This window comes from Podarcis cretensis, assembly GCF_951804945.1.
Source record: "Podarcis cretensis genome assembly, chromosome: 3".
Classification (NCBI taxonomy): Eukaryota; Metazoa; Chordata; class Lepidosauria; order Squamata; family Lacertidae; genus Podarcis; species Podarcis cretensis.
Window position 1 is genome coordinate 90960760 of NC_137172.1, and position 16445 is coordinate 90977204.

Consider the following 16445-nt stretch of genomic DNA (forward strand, 5'->3'; position numbering starts at 1 on the left):
TCTTCCATAAACACGGTTTTAACAATGAGTCCATAAGTGACTGTGGAGGCCAATTCTGGATCCACACATCCTTTCACATTGAGGACATTGGTTTCCAGGCAGGAGTTGATCATGGTGTGGATTTGCCAAGCGTGCCTTCCTCCTAGCATGTTTCTCCCTTGCGTCCTGAGTTCGAGTGTCTTCAAAGCCCATGACATCTTTGGTAAAGGCTGTTCTCCAACTGGAGTGCTCGCAGGCCAGTGTTTCCCAGTTGTCAGTGTTTATACTACATTTTTAAAAATTTGCCTTGAAACAGTCTTTGAACTTCTTTTGTTGACCACCAGCATTATGCTTTCCATTTTTAAGTTCAGAATATAGTAGTTGCTTTGGAAGACGATCATCAGGCATCCGCACAACATGACCAGTCCAACGAAGTTGATGTTGAAGAATCATTGCTTCAACACTGGTGATCTTTGCTTCTTCCACTACACTGATATTATAGCCGTGCATGGAGGAGTGGCAAGGGTAAAACAAGTATGCAAATAAAGGTTTTGAAGGTACACTGCATCTTTGAAGGCTGGAATTATGTGGTGTTATTTGTTTGTTAAAATTTGTATACTTCCTTTCATCCAAAAATCACAGGGAGGTTCATAGCATAAAAATGCGAAATGCGAACACAGAATACAAAATAAAAACAAGAACAAGAGCAATAGCAAACCAATACCCCCTCCCCAACACATTTAAAAGGATGTTAATCTGCCGAAACCTAAGTTGAATGCCAACCTCTAATGATAAAGTTCTGCATTTTTTCATACACTCCAACATTTTGGGAGGGCAATTCAGGGCACCCCACCACCACCCTGTCCCTCGCCCACCTGCATGCCCCCTATCTTTAAGCAGTCTTGATCCTCATTCGGAGCATCAGGAGACATAATGGAGGTTGGTGCAAAACCCTGCAAAACTTTTGCCAAAGTTTGACCCCGGTTTGGAGTGAATTGGACAATGTTGGGGTTGGGGCTACCCTTTGATATTTGGGTTTGAGTGACTATTGATCTGTTTCTGGGGTGCCGCAAAACAAGTGGTTTTTTGCTGCAAAACACTGCAAAACTTTTGCCAATGTTTGGTGCCGATTTGGAGTGAATTGGAAAATGTTGGGTTTTGGGTGACCTTTTGAACCCCAGGTTTGAGTAGTTTCTGAGGTGCCGCAAAATGTGGGATTTTCACTGCAAAACTTTGGTGCTGTTTTGGAGTGAATTGGACAACGTTGGATTTTGGGTGAGCTTTTGAACCCCCATTTTAAGTGGCTATTGCTCCATTTGTGGGGCACTGCAAAACGCAGGGCTTTTGCTGGAAAATGCTTCTAAACTTTTGCCAAAGTTTGGTGCTGGTTTAGGGTGAATTAGAGAATGTTGCATTTTGAGGCATTAACTACGAACAGCAACATTATTTCCTGGGTTCTCTGCCCCCTTTCCTTTGCAGAAAGTGAGTTATGCTTTAAAAAAGGAACCAAATAGGAATAACAAATGTTATTAACCTCAGCTTTCGGGAGGTGTGCAACAAATTTCAGGGAGAGAAGGGAGAGAAGTCTTCCCCTCCCCACAAAGATGTGCCAAGAGTGACTGTTAAGGTAAAACAGGGTAAAGATCACCTCTGGTATCACCTGGTTCCAACGAACATCAAGTGACAACTGCTTCTAATTATACAGTAATTTTAACTGGCAGCTTGAAAGTTAGCACAGTTTCCCCTTTCATAAGAAAGTTTTTTTGAAAAACCAATAATCTCAAGAACACCATTTTCTTCTTATTTCAAACAGGCTGTCCTTCCCTCCCCCATTTTCAAGAAGATTTCTTTCTTCCTTTTAACTTCAAGATTTTAGCAGCTCTCTCAAGAATATTGATATATGCCACTGTCGTATATATTACTCTTCTTCTAATTGCCTGAAGCACAAGGCATGGCGGATTACGTGCTTCCTATACACCTAAACAATTTCATCTTGAGTTTTTCTTGTTGCCTTTGATGTTTTGTTTAGAGTTCAGCTTATTATTTAACTTGCATTTAGTTATTAGCTTTCTCTTTGAAAATAAGGCTTCACAACTTCGAGTAAAGCTGATTTATTTCACACGCTTGTTTCATCTTCTCTGCCTGCTTGTTCTTCTAACAGTATCTTTCTTCTATATGGGAGCGTATTTGAAATTAGGGAGAAACCTGCACTTGTGTTTTAGGGCAGACAGGTGAACAGCAGCAATCTTCTTCAATATGATAGTGTCTGTGACAGGTTTTGTCAGCCTGTTGCTCCAAGGTTTGAACTACATCTCACATTCTTAAATAATCTTTAAAATCTGAAAGAAAATGTGCACAGGAAGTTATGCAGATTCCGAAGCCCCAGAACACAAAACCCACCACTGTTTTCTCTCCCCCAACACACACATCAATGCCTCTGTAGACCATCCAGATGGATGATATGCAATGTGCAGATTCTTTATATTAAAAACCTTTACTTTCATAAACATATAACTTAGAAAAATATATTTACAATCTGGTGCTCAGGTATCTCCCTATTAACGTTTAGGGATTTTCTCTGTCTCACTTCAGACAGATGACACTAAAACACACCGTCCTCAGCAGTATCCTGAGAAGTCTCTCACAGCAGCTGTTCACCTCACACACATACAGAGAGAGAGAAGCAAAAAAACAGCTAAGAACGACATTTGCTTGAATAACAGTCACCACAGAATGGAATGCCTCTGTCATGTGACTCATAGTCAGCCAATCACATGAGAGAGCCAAAGGAAAAACCCCATGCTAAAAATACACAGCAATTCAACATAAGCAAACATTCCCATTTCAGGAAATTAAACCATTATCCTTAACAATCCCCAAGGGAAAAAGGCTCTGAAGCAGGTGGGAGAATGATGAGTGGTCAGAGGGAGAAGAGGGGGCAAACTGGGAGGAGGAGGTGTCGGAAGCTGTAAGGGTAATAGGGTTTAGTGAGTAGGAAGGGTCTGTGACAGAGAGTGTTTCAGAGGAGAGGCTGGAGAGGAGCAGAACCATGAGGCAGAGATGGGGCAGGCAGCCAAAGAAGCCAGGGGGTCTCCCCCTCCTGCTGTGACCAGTTCCCCTCCCCTCCCTCCCCTCCCAGAACCCGCAGAGGTATGAAGAAGGTGGAGCAAAGATAGGCAAGACGAAGAAGTCCCAGGTTTCTTGGGAAGGACTCGGGGGAGGAAAAAATGTAGGGAGCTGTCCTCACAACTGCCTCATTGGGGCAAGACCTACAGAGATGAGTTGTTGTGCTCACTAGGCCTGAGCTGTTTTTGTTTCTTTGAATAAAGAGTTAACTTCACTTGACACCTTGTGAGTTATTGCTGACTGGCTCCCAACTCTCGTCTTGACACCAAAACATTATTCCTGAGGTAAACAATCTACCCTCTCCTCTGATATCATATTTCTTTGGGGTTGCAAAGATGTGCAATGATGATAAAAGCTTTTATTGGCTCTAATGTGAATTCTGACTGAAGAAACTATATGCTTCAGAAAGAGAACACACGAGCAATTAAGGATTTGCCATCTGTTGCTTCTTGTTATGTGGAAAGCCATTTTCTATAAGCATCTACCTCTTCCTTTCTCTTTGCCATACACCCTTGGCTTCTGAGGTGGTTTGGGGACCCTGGTACACTGTATGGCTGGCGGCTACACATGACTAGCTTTCCACACCATTTAAGTCAGGAATGGGGAACCCAGTGGTTCTCCAGAGGCTACTGGACTCCAATTCCTATCTACCATGGCTAGCATGGCCAATCATTAGGGATAACAGGAGCTGGAATCCAACAAGTTCTGGAAGGCCACAGGTTTCTCATCCCTGGTTCAGGATGACCAGGGTAGAGGATCATCTACTGGCTGGGGCTAATGGGAGGTGTAGTCCAAAACATCTGGAGGGCAACAGGTTGGCAAAGGCTGATCCATGCAGGTAGAATGTCTGGCTTATATCATGTTAGGACTTGGGTGACGGCATTTGAAGAGTCTTTGATATAAGGGACAACCAGCTTCAGTTCTGGTCTTGCAATCCACAATCTGCCATGGAAATAGTCACAAAGGTCTCCTGATGAGAGTAATGGAATCTTGTTTGGAGAATAATGCTCACATTTTGCTACTTATAAATGGCACTTCATATATAACAATTCACAGAAGCCACAGTTAAAGAAGGGGAGAGATTCGTTTTTGTTTGTCTTTCAGTAAGATGCCACCTAATTTTCACTTCACAAAAAAACACACAACTATCTGAAATTTTCCCTTCTCTGAATTTTGCAGTGCAGTTCTCCAACCAATGTGTAATGTGTAAATGCATATATTGGGGAAGCTTGTGTATATTGTGCATTTAGTAATGAAAGCAACATACAAAAATGCATTAAATTAAGGGAAAGAATGACTGTCTTTCAGTTCTCCTTTTGTTTTGTAAGCTGCAAATCAGAAAGCTTTGTCTTTAAATGTGAATTGCACTGGATTTCTCCCCATCCCTATACTGAACTAAGCCATGGCCTGGTTTAGTGAGACTTACAAACAAGCCCAGAGTGTTCTAAGGGAAAGGTGGCAAGAGGCGCACCTTGAGATGGATGCTGCAAGTGCTGGGAAACACTTTATATATACTCTCCCAAACTACATACCTTTATTTCTGTTGACTGCAAAATGTGAACAAGAATGCATTGACTGGACTACTAATATGGCCATTTATAATTTATAATTTAGAAGAAACAGAGTATATTAAATGTTGTTTTCACTTTCAGAATAACTTAATTTCACAGATTCTCTGGAACTCTCCAAGTGCTTGATCAGTACAAACCCAAGCAAAATTAATTAATGATTTCAATTTCAAAGCACCTTTGATTAACTGAAGCCAGTATATAGGGAGGCAAACTATTTTCTCATTAATGATTCTTTTTCTTGCTTTTGTCATAAAAATGTCTCTAATTGACAGTACATATTTTCAAAACCGTCTGTATTATTAGATTAGAGAAGTAGTGCCATTTACATTAGGGTACAAGAGCAAAAATAATTTAATTTAAATCAATTTAATGACGAAAAATATCCACAGCAATCTATATTGCTGCTATTCAAGCAGGAACTATCTGAATGAATGACAGGGTTGTTGTTGTTGTTGTTGTTGTTTTCAAAAAGGCAAATAAGACATTTCCAAAGCCATTAAAAATCCACTCTTCAAATAAACAACAGTGTGGCATCATCATCAATCTATTAAATCTCAAAAGTGTATACAAGATTGCATAGTTTTCTACATTAGCCCTGGAGAATAGCCTAAGGAAGGATGTGCACCCAAATTAATTATTTTCTAATGTTTGGATGAAATCTGGAAGACTTGTAACATGGCTAGAGGTGGGCAAATCTGTCTTTGTGGTCAAGATTACTTTCTTTGATTAGACCCTTCTTGTTTTATCTCTTTATCTCCTCTGTGGTTTCTCTTCAGCCTCATTCTTCACTGCCACTGTGAAAGGGTCTTCTTTCTCAGCCAATATCTAGCCTGCTCTCTTCCTTCAGCTTTTCTGTCCTTTAGCTTTCCTGCCTCCATATGCCTCTTCATCATCCTACCAAACCAATAACTTCCCTCCCTTTCCTCACAGATACTGGATTACCAGCTCCTCTTTGTTCCTTGAGCAATGGAAAATTTGGAGCCAGCATTCATGCTCAACCAATCATTATCAGAGGCTTCACTGACACAAGTGTACAAATTATTATTATTATTATTATTATTATTATTATTATTATTATTATTATTATTATTCTTTTAGCTATCATGCCTTTTTTTATTTAAAAAAGTCACCAGTTTCATTGCAGAAGCTTCAAACAAGGCCTATGTTCACATTTTGATCACATGGGACTCAGTTTAGCAATTAGAAAGACCAAGGCATGGGAAGTACAGAGTTGAAGGAAGTGGTATGAATGCCAGGATTGCTGATGTGTCCTTTTATAAGATTGTACTGCAGATTTCTCAATTCAGCCAATAAAAATGGACTGGCTCTTGTTGTGGCCTAAAATGACATTGTATAAATGTCAGTTTAGCAATGCAGCTGCATATAGTACTGTCAGGGTTGTTTTACCTCGTAACCTGTGGAAGACAATATGTCTCGCAAGAGTTATTTTCATTATGGATGCCCCATGACGAGTAACAGGTGGCACCAACAAGGCTGTCAGCATAGGTCTCTGAACCTGTTTATCATATCATTCCGGTCATATGCTTAAGTTGGCAACAGCACTCGGGGGGTTGCAGAGAGAATTGGCTGCAGAGTCATTCACAGGAAGTCATTATTATTAAAATACCAACCAGAAATGCATTCGGCCCTTTACAAAACATATATTAAAGCAAGACTGTATGCTAGGTGAAAATTCGAAAATTCTCTGAAGAATGGCAAGCCTCAATCCGAGGTGCTTTATCATATAGGTGAGCTGCTCATTACCTTTAAAATCACAAGCCTTTGGCCTGCCAGATGTTGCTGAACTACAACTGCCAACAGCCTCACCATGCATGGCTAGGAATTATGGGAATTGTAGTTTGGCTGAGGGTAAAAGTTCCCCCATGCCTGCCCTAAACAGTAACAAGAACTTCTGGATATCTGAAGGACAACCTCATCCCATATGAGCCTACTTCCTACTCAGGTCATTACAGGATGGTTTTGTTTGTATCAGATCACTGTTGGAAGTTTGGCTTGTGGGCATACGAGAGCAGGCATTCACAATGGTGTTGCCTTTTGGAACTGCCTCCCTTGGGAGATGTGTAAAAAGTATCATACTTGAATACTACAACACAATCCTATCCATTCAGAAATAATTCCCCTTGAGTTCAGGTAAGTGAGTACAGAGTTGCAGCATGAATCTTTTTTTGGGGAAGCGATTTTCCAAACTTTCTGCTGCTGTTCTAATCTATTACTTTTATAAACAAATAGAAAGGCAAGGTATACATTAAAAATAATTAAATGCACAAATAATATGTGCAAATGGGTCATCTACTTACACAAACAGTATAAGACCTGAATGAGAGGGCTTGCAAAAATGTGCAGTCCACTTCTAGTGTGATAGCCATTTGTGGCAGTATCCTGAAGAAGTTTGGGGAACTAAGCCCCTAAAAATGTGGGGACAGCTTCAGAAAAAGCAGCTGTTTATGGCTAGCCTATGGCCTTCAAGATGCTGCAGAAATACAAATTCCATCACCTTTGGCCATTGACCATGCTGGCTAGGGATGATGGGAGTTGCACTTCCCACCTGGAAGGCCACAGTTGAGCCTGGTCACTTTATAGGATTGCAATATATAATGTGATTGAAAGCTGGAGTAACAAATAGGGTGTGGGAGATATATTGAGGGGGCAGCCATGTCATACATGGAACAGACAGCACCTTCTTAGCTCCATTTTCTTGTTGATGTTGTTCTATTGCAATACACTGTAAGAGATGGAGACAGATGGGGGAGCAGTTATGAAAACCTACATGGAGTCGCCCTGCGTGGTAGTGTATATCACCTGCAGTTAAACGGCAGCACACTGAATCCCAAGTCTTCAGGTCTCCCTTAGCTGAGCACCATAGTCTCTTAGAACTATCTCAGAGACTTCTGAAAAATGTTGGAGCTTGCACTCCTACTAAGGCTGGCATTGTGTAGCTCTTTGTGATATGAGAAGCATTCCTGCCCCCGGGAACTCAACAAGCAACTGTTCCTGTAAGTGATTATAACCTGCAGGAACAGCACTGTTCATTTGACAAGGAACAAAATATATGCAGCAGTACGTGTCAGAGAGAGATAAAGAGTGTGGGAGAGAAGTCATTCAATTCTATTGTGCCCAAAGGTAAGGAATCTCAGAAGATGTAAGCAAACGACTGGCGTAAGGAGGGGATATGGTCTTTTCAGTCACAAACTGCAGGTGGCACCATTTTTACACCGAAATAAGAAGCCATTAGTATCTTGGTAAATGCCTTAGTAGGCAGAAACTGGGACAATGCCAGGCTGTATGAGTTTGTCACAGAATGGACACATAAGGTCAAATAAATGTTGGTTACATAGGTCATGAGAGAATGATGAGGACCAGGCAGAAGCACATCAATCACTGCACCGAAGACCTCAACGTGGGTCAAATCCAATTACCTGCACTTGGTAAAGAAGGCAGCAGTCAAGTGCGAGAGAAGCTTTGGGGAAAACGTTTACATCACAAGGAGTTTAAGGATTATCAGCAGAAAATGTTCTCTTCTGAAACAAACCGACAAAAAACAAACAAACCTCAGTTGTTGTTTTAAAAAAAGAAAGGTAGGCAGGGTGAATAGGCAGCGTGAAGAAATTGCCAGCATTTCTTCAGCCATTGATAAATAGCAAATCCTTCTGCTCTAGAGGTTAAGGAAAAGGGCATATCTCACACAAATCATCCTAAGTATATTAAAAAGTTAGTGAATGAAGTGCATTTTTTAAATAAAAAATGAGAAGTTTACTCATAGACTCCATTGCTTTATCAAGCAGAAGAAAGTTCTTAAGGACATAGTAAGCGTTCAAGATGACCTTCAAATACGATTCTGGAGATTCATTCATTTTGGGGATCTCAGGTCATATGTTTCATTCCTTCCTCTCCCTCTGCACAAGACCCCTAATTTCCCCCTTGCCCTTTTGAACTCCTCAGGTTCCTTTAATGCTCTCATTTTCCTGATGGGAGGCAAAACAGACAGCGCTGGCTTCAGGTTTTTTTTTTTTGGGGGGGGGGCTTCAGGCAAGATACTCTCTTCCACCTTCTCCTCATGTTCACCCACTTACCCATCCTCTGGGCCTCAAACCTCATGCAGAACAGAGTTTTTTGCAAATGAGGTTGCAGGTAAGGGAAGGAGCCTTGTGAGCTTTAAGCCAGAAGAATCAAGGTGCGGGGGGGGGGGCAATGCAGGTTTGCAATGTCCATATGCTAATAAGGCTCTTGTGCCTTTCAAAAGTTGCAAAGAAGAGAAACATTTGCCAGGTGCTTTTCTTCTTGTGTATGTGTCCAGTAAAAAACAACACAAAAAAATTACCCTCTGTCAGATGTACTTCTCATTTAAAATCATAAGGCACATTAATTTTGAAATAAGTCCTCCTCTGTTGAGTGGGAATAGGCTTGCCATACTACCCAGATAGATGTATTGTAGGCATGGCACCCCATGCCAGTTGTGGGAGTAATCTGGGCACAATTTTTAGCCTTCATTAGGGGGCAGGAATCCCTTATAATAAGATATAAAGGGCATAAATGTGGTCAGTCAGTAATAAGCTGTGAGAAAAATCTGTCACATTTCACAGTGATCACTATGTACTCAATGTATATGTTGAAGATCCATTTCCATTTATTATTATTTCACAGCGTTCCACATAACCCAAAGAAGCTCATTTATCCCCTGTGCACAGAAAGCTTTATTGCAACCAGAAACTTTCAGTACTGAATCCACTTGCAGTTAATCCAGAAAGGACCAGCTTCCATTTTACCCCTCCCTAAGATACAGGTAGGGACGCGGGTGGCGCTGTGGGTTAAACCACAGAGCCTAGGGCTTGCTGATCAGAAGGTCAGTGGTTCAAATTCCCGCGACAGGGTGAGCTCCCCTTGCTCGGTCCCTGCTCCTGCCAACCTAGCAGTTTGAAAGCACGTCAAAGTGCAAGTAGATAAATAGGTACCGCTCCAGCGGGAAGGTAAACGGTGTTTCCGTGCGCTGCTCTGGTCCGCCAGAAGCGGCTTTGTCATGCTGGCCACATGACCCGGAAGCTGTACGCCAGCTCCCTTGGCCAATAAAGTGAGATGAGCACCGCAACTGCAGAGTCGTCCGTGACTCAGGGGTCCCTTTACCTTTTAAGATACAGGTGCTGGGCAAAACCATTCCCTTTCTCCCAGGCCTCCCAGGCCTCTGGCTAATTAAACAATCTGTGGCCTTTCAACCTGCGTGTGTAGTGGGGTTATTGTTTTTGTTTGTTACTGTGGCATGTATTTTTGTGTTTTTATATTGTAAACCGCCCTGTGATCCTCGGATGAAGGGTGGTATATCAACAACAACAACAACAACATCAACAGGAGCAGGGTACCACTTGTGGCTTCCTAAGCAACATTAGGAATGAATATATTGAGGGTTGTCTTCCTAAACATAGTTTGCTACCCCCCCCCCCAAAAAAAAGGGAGGCAGTAATGTCAAGCAGGCCATACTATAGCAGACTTTGGGGGTGGGCCATCCACAATAGATGGAAGATGTGTGTGCAGCTGAAGGTCTCTGCTGACCAGAACAGATTATTATAAGGCAAGGCAACCAAGAAATGACCATAGGCTGTGGCAGGTGGGTGGGATAGAGACAGGTGGCTCTGGCTGGTCTTTATGTCGCTGCTCGTTCCAAGGAACCTCCTCTGCCAAACAGGTCAGGTTCATCGCAAAGCCTCACTGAGGTCAATGGGACTTTCTCTATGGTAAATGTGCTCAGGATTACAGACTTAGATTGTAAAGGCTTTCATGAACTTCCCTGCAGCCAAATAAGGGGGATCAAAGCACTCCTACTGTAATAGCTCTGCTGGATAGCAGCATTGTTCATTGCAAAACTAATATTTAACACTAAACAGAACTTTCATCTTCAACAGTGCAAACATGAATGAATTAATCCGCACAATATCTCTCTCAGAAAGTAACATAATACCTCTCTCCACCGCCATCCCCATTCATGAACAGAGTTATGTCGTTGCAAAAGCCCAAAGTGAATTATGTTTCTCTATCGCTACCTGCCTTGTATGATCATTTTCGTTCTAATTTGTCGTGGCTATTGCTGAGGTTGGCAGTTTGAGGGGGAGGCAAGTGTGTACAAGACTTTTAAAAAGGAAAGAAAAAGAAATGTAAAACCAGAGCGTTAAGACTTCCTTAAATTTCCTTGAAATTGTTGTTTATCTATAGCTAATTTTGTACCAGATAAAGATTTAAATACTTTGGATTGGAAATTACCTTCAAGATTTGTCTGAGAGCTGGAAAGAAAGAGAAGACTTACACTAGGATGGTAATACTGGACATATTACTATCCTGCGGTTCATAGAAGAGGAATGATTTGATTTGGGAAATATTCTTGAGAACAGAGCATCTCTATGCTTACAAATGCACATTAATTCATCTGCAATTGCACACCCATTAAGACTGCAACTGTACATTCACTTAACTCAATGGAGCTTACATCTGAGTACCCATGTATAGGATAGTAGTGTACATGTTTATCTTGACAGATAGGATCTGTGGGTGGAAAGCAACATTCTGAGCAAGCCTAAATGGGCAGAAAAGGGTACAAATGAACACAGCCAAATAGTCATCTGCTGTGATATTAAGCCATCCCAATATTTCAATTAACCTTTCAGGTTATAATGTACACCATATCTCATCAAGGATGCTGAAAGGCAGTTCCATTTGATGTCTTCTCCCTTTCATAAAAGGTAATTTTGCTCTCACTGAATTGTGAATTTCTAAACCAGAGCTGATTTTTATTTTTTATTTTTTAAAAAAGCTAACTGAATCTTAGGGTTATACTGTTGACTATACCCAGAGCTACAATTATATCATCCTAGTATAAGTTATGTATGGGACGTGGGTGGCGCTGTGGGTTAAACCACAGAGCCTAGGACTTGCCAATCAGAAGGTCGGCAGTTTGAATCCCCGCGATGGGGTGAGCTCCCGTTGCTCGGTCCCTGCTCCTGCCAACCTAGCAGTTCAAAAGCACGTCAAAGTGCAAGTAGATAAATAGGGACTGCTCCGGCAGGAAGGTAAACGGTGTTTCCGTGCGCTGCTCTGGTTCACCAGAAGCGGCTTAGTCATGCTGGCCACATGACCCAGAAGCTGTATGCCGGCTCCCTCAGCCTGTAAAGCGAGATGAGCGCCGCAACCCCAGAGTCAGTCACGACTGGACCTAATGGTCAGGGGTCCCTTTGCCTTTACCTTAGTATAAGTTATGGTTTTAATAATCGCTATAGATTTCCAAATGAAATGATTTAAAGGAGGAGACATTAGCACAGCAGTACAACCCTTGTTGTTGAATGAAAAGTCCCAGCTCCAGCCCCTAACCTATTCAGTTTCTGTAACAGGTGACAGGAAAGACTGCTGCACAAGTAAGACCTTGGGGAGTCACTGCCAGTCCGAGTGGACAAAGCCCTGCACTGCTTAGAACAGGGGTCAGCAAACTTTTTCAGCAGGGGGCTGGTCCACTTGCCCTCAGACCTTGTGGGGGGCTGGACTATATTTTTTTTTGGGGGGGGGAATGAACAAATTCCTATGCCCCAAAAATAACCCAGAGATGCATTTTAAATAAAAGGACATATTCTACTCATGTAAAAACATGCTGATTCCCCGACCGTCCATGGGCCGGATTTAGAAGGCGATTAGGCCGGATCCAGCCCCCGGGCGTTAGTGTGCCTACCCATGGCTTAGAACACTGGTCTGATTCCATATAAAAAACTTCATATGTTCATTGTTTTCCATAGGTCACCTTTCTTGTCTGTTCTTTGGAAGAATGACTTAATAATGGGGAAAATCAGGCTAAATAAATAAGGTATATTTATTAAGGCATAATTCCTGTGCATTGGAATCTTTAAGATGCCCCAAGATTGCTGGTTTTGTTGCAGCAGACTAATAAAGCCACCCCTCTGTAAATTATTAAGATGATGACGACGATGATGAAATAGATTCTCAAATTATGGGGTAGGATCTAATGCAATGGAGGGAATCCAGGAAAGGAAAGGATTTTGAAGTCGATGGCGGTCTTCCTCCTTCAACCAACATCCTCCAACCAGCCAGAGTTTCACAATAGAGCTGGATTGTGGCATAAGGGTTGCAGCTGGTTAGAAAAATCTACACCCCTCCCTCTGTGAATAGCCATAACTCCCACTTGTACAAGGGGCTTTCTGGATACTACAATTTGTTTTAATATAAATTAGCAGAATATCAGATGTAAGGTTCTTGGAAGATGCATAGATCTGCCTTCTGTCAACTTGTTTTATGATCCATTGTGATTTCTTTGACTGATATTCTCTCAACTTCATGCCAAAAAGGTAACAGTAACCTTGAAGCAGGATTTTCCAACATCCAGTTCTTGAAGCCACAGGGTAAAATATATCCCTGAGAAGAGCTCTTTATAATTTGCTTGCTTAATAAAATTAAAATAATAAATTATTCAACCCTATTATTATTCAAATATAGTAATTTTCAATTATTCAATAAATATATTTTAAAGTGTGAATACGCTTTCTAATCTGCAGCTGAGGCTTGTTACACTGATAAATTATGTTTATAATTAAAAATGAAAATGATTCCAACAGAAGGAAATCGTTTGCAGAGAGGTGTTAAAATTGATTTTTTTGTTTTGTTTTGTTTGAGAAGTTCACTGGATTCATTTTAATAAAGCAATCAAACAGGGATTGTCTTCCAGTTCTGGAAATGGCACATTTAGAGATTAGCTACTCTAAACCAAAAGCAAACCACCCATTCACTGCAAAGCAATCTGTGTTTATTTTAATTATGATTTGACACCATTATAAAAGACATGGCCTTGCCCAACATAAGAGTCAGATTATGCATACTTAATACGAAAGTTCCTATTTTATTTTTTTAATAATGCATTGCAAATAAACACTTTAAATGTGCTTCTCTCACAGTTTTTCTTTTTCTTTTTAAGTGTATGGAACACAGCAAAGTAAAACACACACTACTCTGACACTAGTCCACCGTAAGTTATAGCAAGTCCAAATGATAATTTGTTTTGATGCTATATACAGTATTTATTTTTGTTTTCATTTTTTTATGATCCCTGTCTGTGTTATGTGAAAGCTGTGCTTTGGAAAAGTTCAATGTGCCCTCAAGGTTAGTAGCCATTGATAACTTTATCCTCCATCCTAAGCATGTGGAGCCAGAAGTAATTAACACCTTTTTGAATAGTAGAAACTCCCTGGTAAGTGTGTTTGAACTGTAACAAAGTCAAGCTTTCAAATCTGAAAGGGCCCAAAGATCTACACATATATATTTAAAATAATTGCAGGTAGGATGTTGATCCTTTTGCATTTGCACATTTTAGAGGCATTTTAAAGGGACACAGATTTGGAGGGATATTTGCCCTTCAGGAACTCATATATATTTTGTGTTCAAAGGTATGTACTCTGGGGCCTTCAGTTTAATTTTGCCCCCTGCAATCTCTAAATAGGCATAGCGGGGCTCACTTAGCAGGGTCCTGCTCAGCACTTGGCGTAGCAATCTGCAGGTCACTGTATGAAATTACAGAATATAATCTATAAAGCATTCAAAATTACCTCCTTGGGGGAACGGCTGTGAGAGAGCCATGAAAGCAAAAGGGATGTGGGGATTTGTTTTTGTTTTTTACGCTAAACTGACTGAGCAGCAACAAGGAAATTCTTGCCGTTTACATTGACACAAGCTTTAAAAAAACATAATTTTTATGACACTCTTCAATAAGTCTTTCAAAAATACACACTTTGTGGAATCAAATGATCACTTAGAGGGGAGTGATTTGTATCCCTTTGGAATGAAAATGAGCACCCAACTGATTTGTGCCTGCTTGCTCTCTGCCATTCTTGGCAGCTGCATTTCCACATCAGCTCAACTAAGAGCCCCTAATGGAAGATAACGACGTTTCTAAAGTCTGTTTCAAGTGTGGATTCTCATAGTTTTAAAAGCACATTCCTAGCTATTAAAACTGCTGTTTGGTGAAAATTACATTTATTACCTTTTTGGCTCAGCCTTATCGGAGGAGTAACTTCTTAAGCACCCAACTGAACATTTGACATTTTGAAAGGTAAGTGTGTCTGCGTTGTATCATAAATAACATCTTTAGGCCACTACAATAGCATTAAAACCCAAGCAGAAGTGTTTTGAACAGTAGTGGCGGCGGCAGCAACAAAAATCACCTCAGTTCAAGGACAAAAAATAAAGACACATTTTATTCAAAATGAAATCCCTCCACAGCTTTTGCTAGCAACAGGGTTTTCGGGGGAAGATTTGTCTGCACCACTGGGGATCAAATCACCTGCCAGAGTTCTGAAGGGCCCCATCGATAAAATCTGACATGTTGCTGATTGCTTCATTAAATCACCACTGTGGTCTTGAATTGTCTCATCAGGTCAGATGACTTTCCCTGCCCCCACCCCCATGGTAGGATTATAAACAGTTTTTCAAATATTTTTGATTGAAGCCTCTCCAAATAAAAACCCATGTTCAGCACTGAACTGGCCTAATGGACCATAACACTCAGTTGTAATAACAATGGGTTTTAGGACAGATCCTGCATTCTGGCAAGAATACAGTGGGGCCACAGGCTTTTGCTTTATTAAAAGCTTCCCGGAATGGGAAATAACACAATAAATATGAGTTAACACATGAGCAAGGAGCACGGCTGCATCAGGCATTGCGCTCAGCAACTCACCTTGATATTTGCATCTGCACTTGCAATGAGGGTCTCCTGCCTGCACAAAGGCTTTCCCACTGCAGACATTGATGCTGGGCAGGCAAGATGGCAGGCATGCATAATGTACAACCCAGACTTCCTTCTCCCTCTTGATGAGTAATGCATGATGCAAGACTGTATTTAGAGTCCTTCTAGACAGCAATATATACCCCTAGTAAATATATACACCTGTTACTAATACCAGTATGGAGCCTGAATTTCATAGTCATGGTTTGGCTGACAACACAATGACAGCACGGGATGCAGCGAAAGACCATGTAAAAAAGTGAGACGTTCTATGAATGGTGGTGTCTTATGACAGAACACAGTGCAGGGTTTGAGGAAATGTATCCATTTTGAAGAAACGAACAACCTTTTTTTTTAAAAAAACACAACCAGTTGCACTCCAACTTGTGGAGGGAAACCATCTAAAGTGAGGAGTCTCCTATATTGGTAGAGACTCCCTATGCATAGGAAATTTCTGGAACAGTGACAGGGTCAAAGTTAGCATCCTCATCATTACAAGCCCCTCCCCTTCCTGTGTGTTAACATGCTTTCAAAAGGCCCAAAGAGAACCATTATGTAGCTAAATTGTAGACATCATGAAGATGAGACGTTTGTAGATAGGCACATTGACTTGTTGTTGTTGTTGTTGTTGTTGTTGTTGTTGTTGTTGTTGTTGTTATTTATACCCCACCCACTCTGGGCGGCTCCCAACAGAATATTAAAAGCATGATAAAATCAAACATTAAAAACTTCCCTAAACAGGGTGCCTTCAGATGTCTTCTAAAAGTCAGGTAGTTGTTTCTTTCCTTGACATCTGATGGGAGGGCGTTCCACAGGGTGGGCGCCACTACCGAGAAGGCCCTCTGCCTGGTTCCCTGTAACCTCACTTCTCACAGTGAGGGAACCGCCAGAAGGCCCTTGTAGCTGGACCTCAGTGTTCAGGCTGAACAATGGGGGTGGAGACGCTCCTTCAGGTATACTGGGCCAAGGCCGTTTAGGACTTTAAAGGT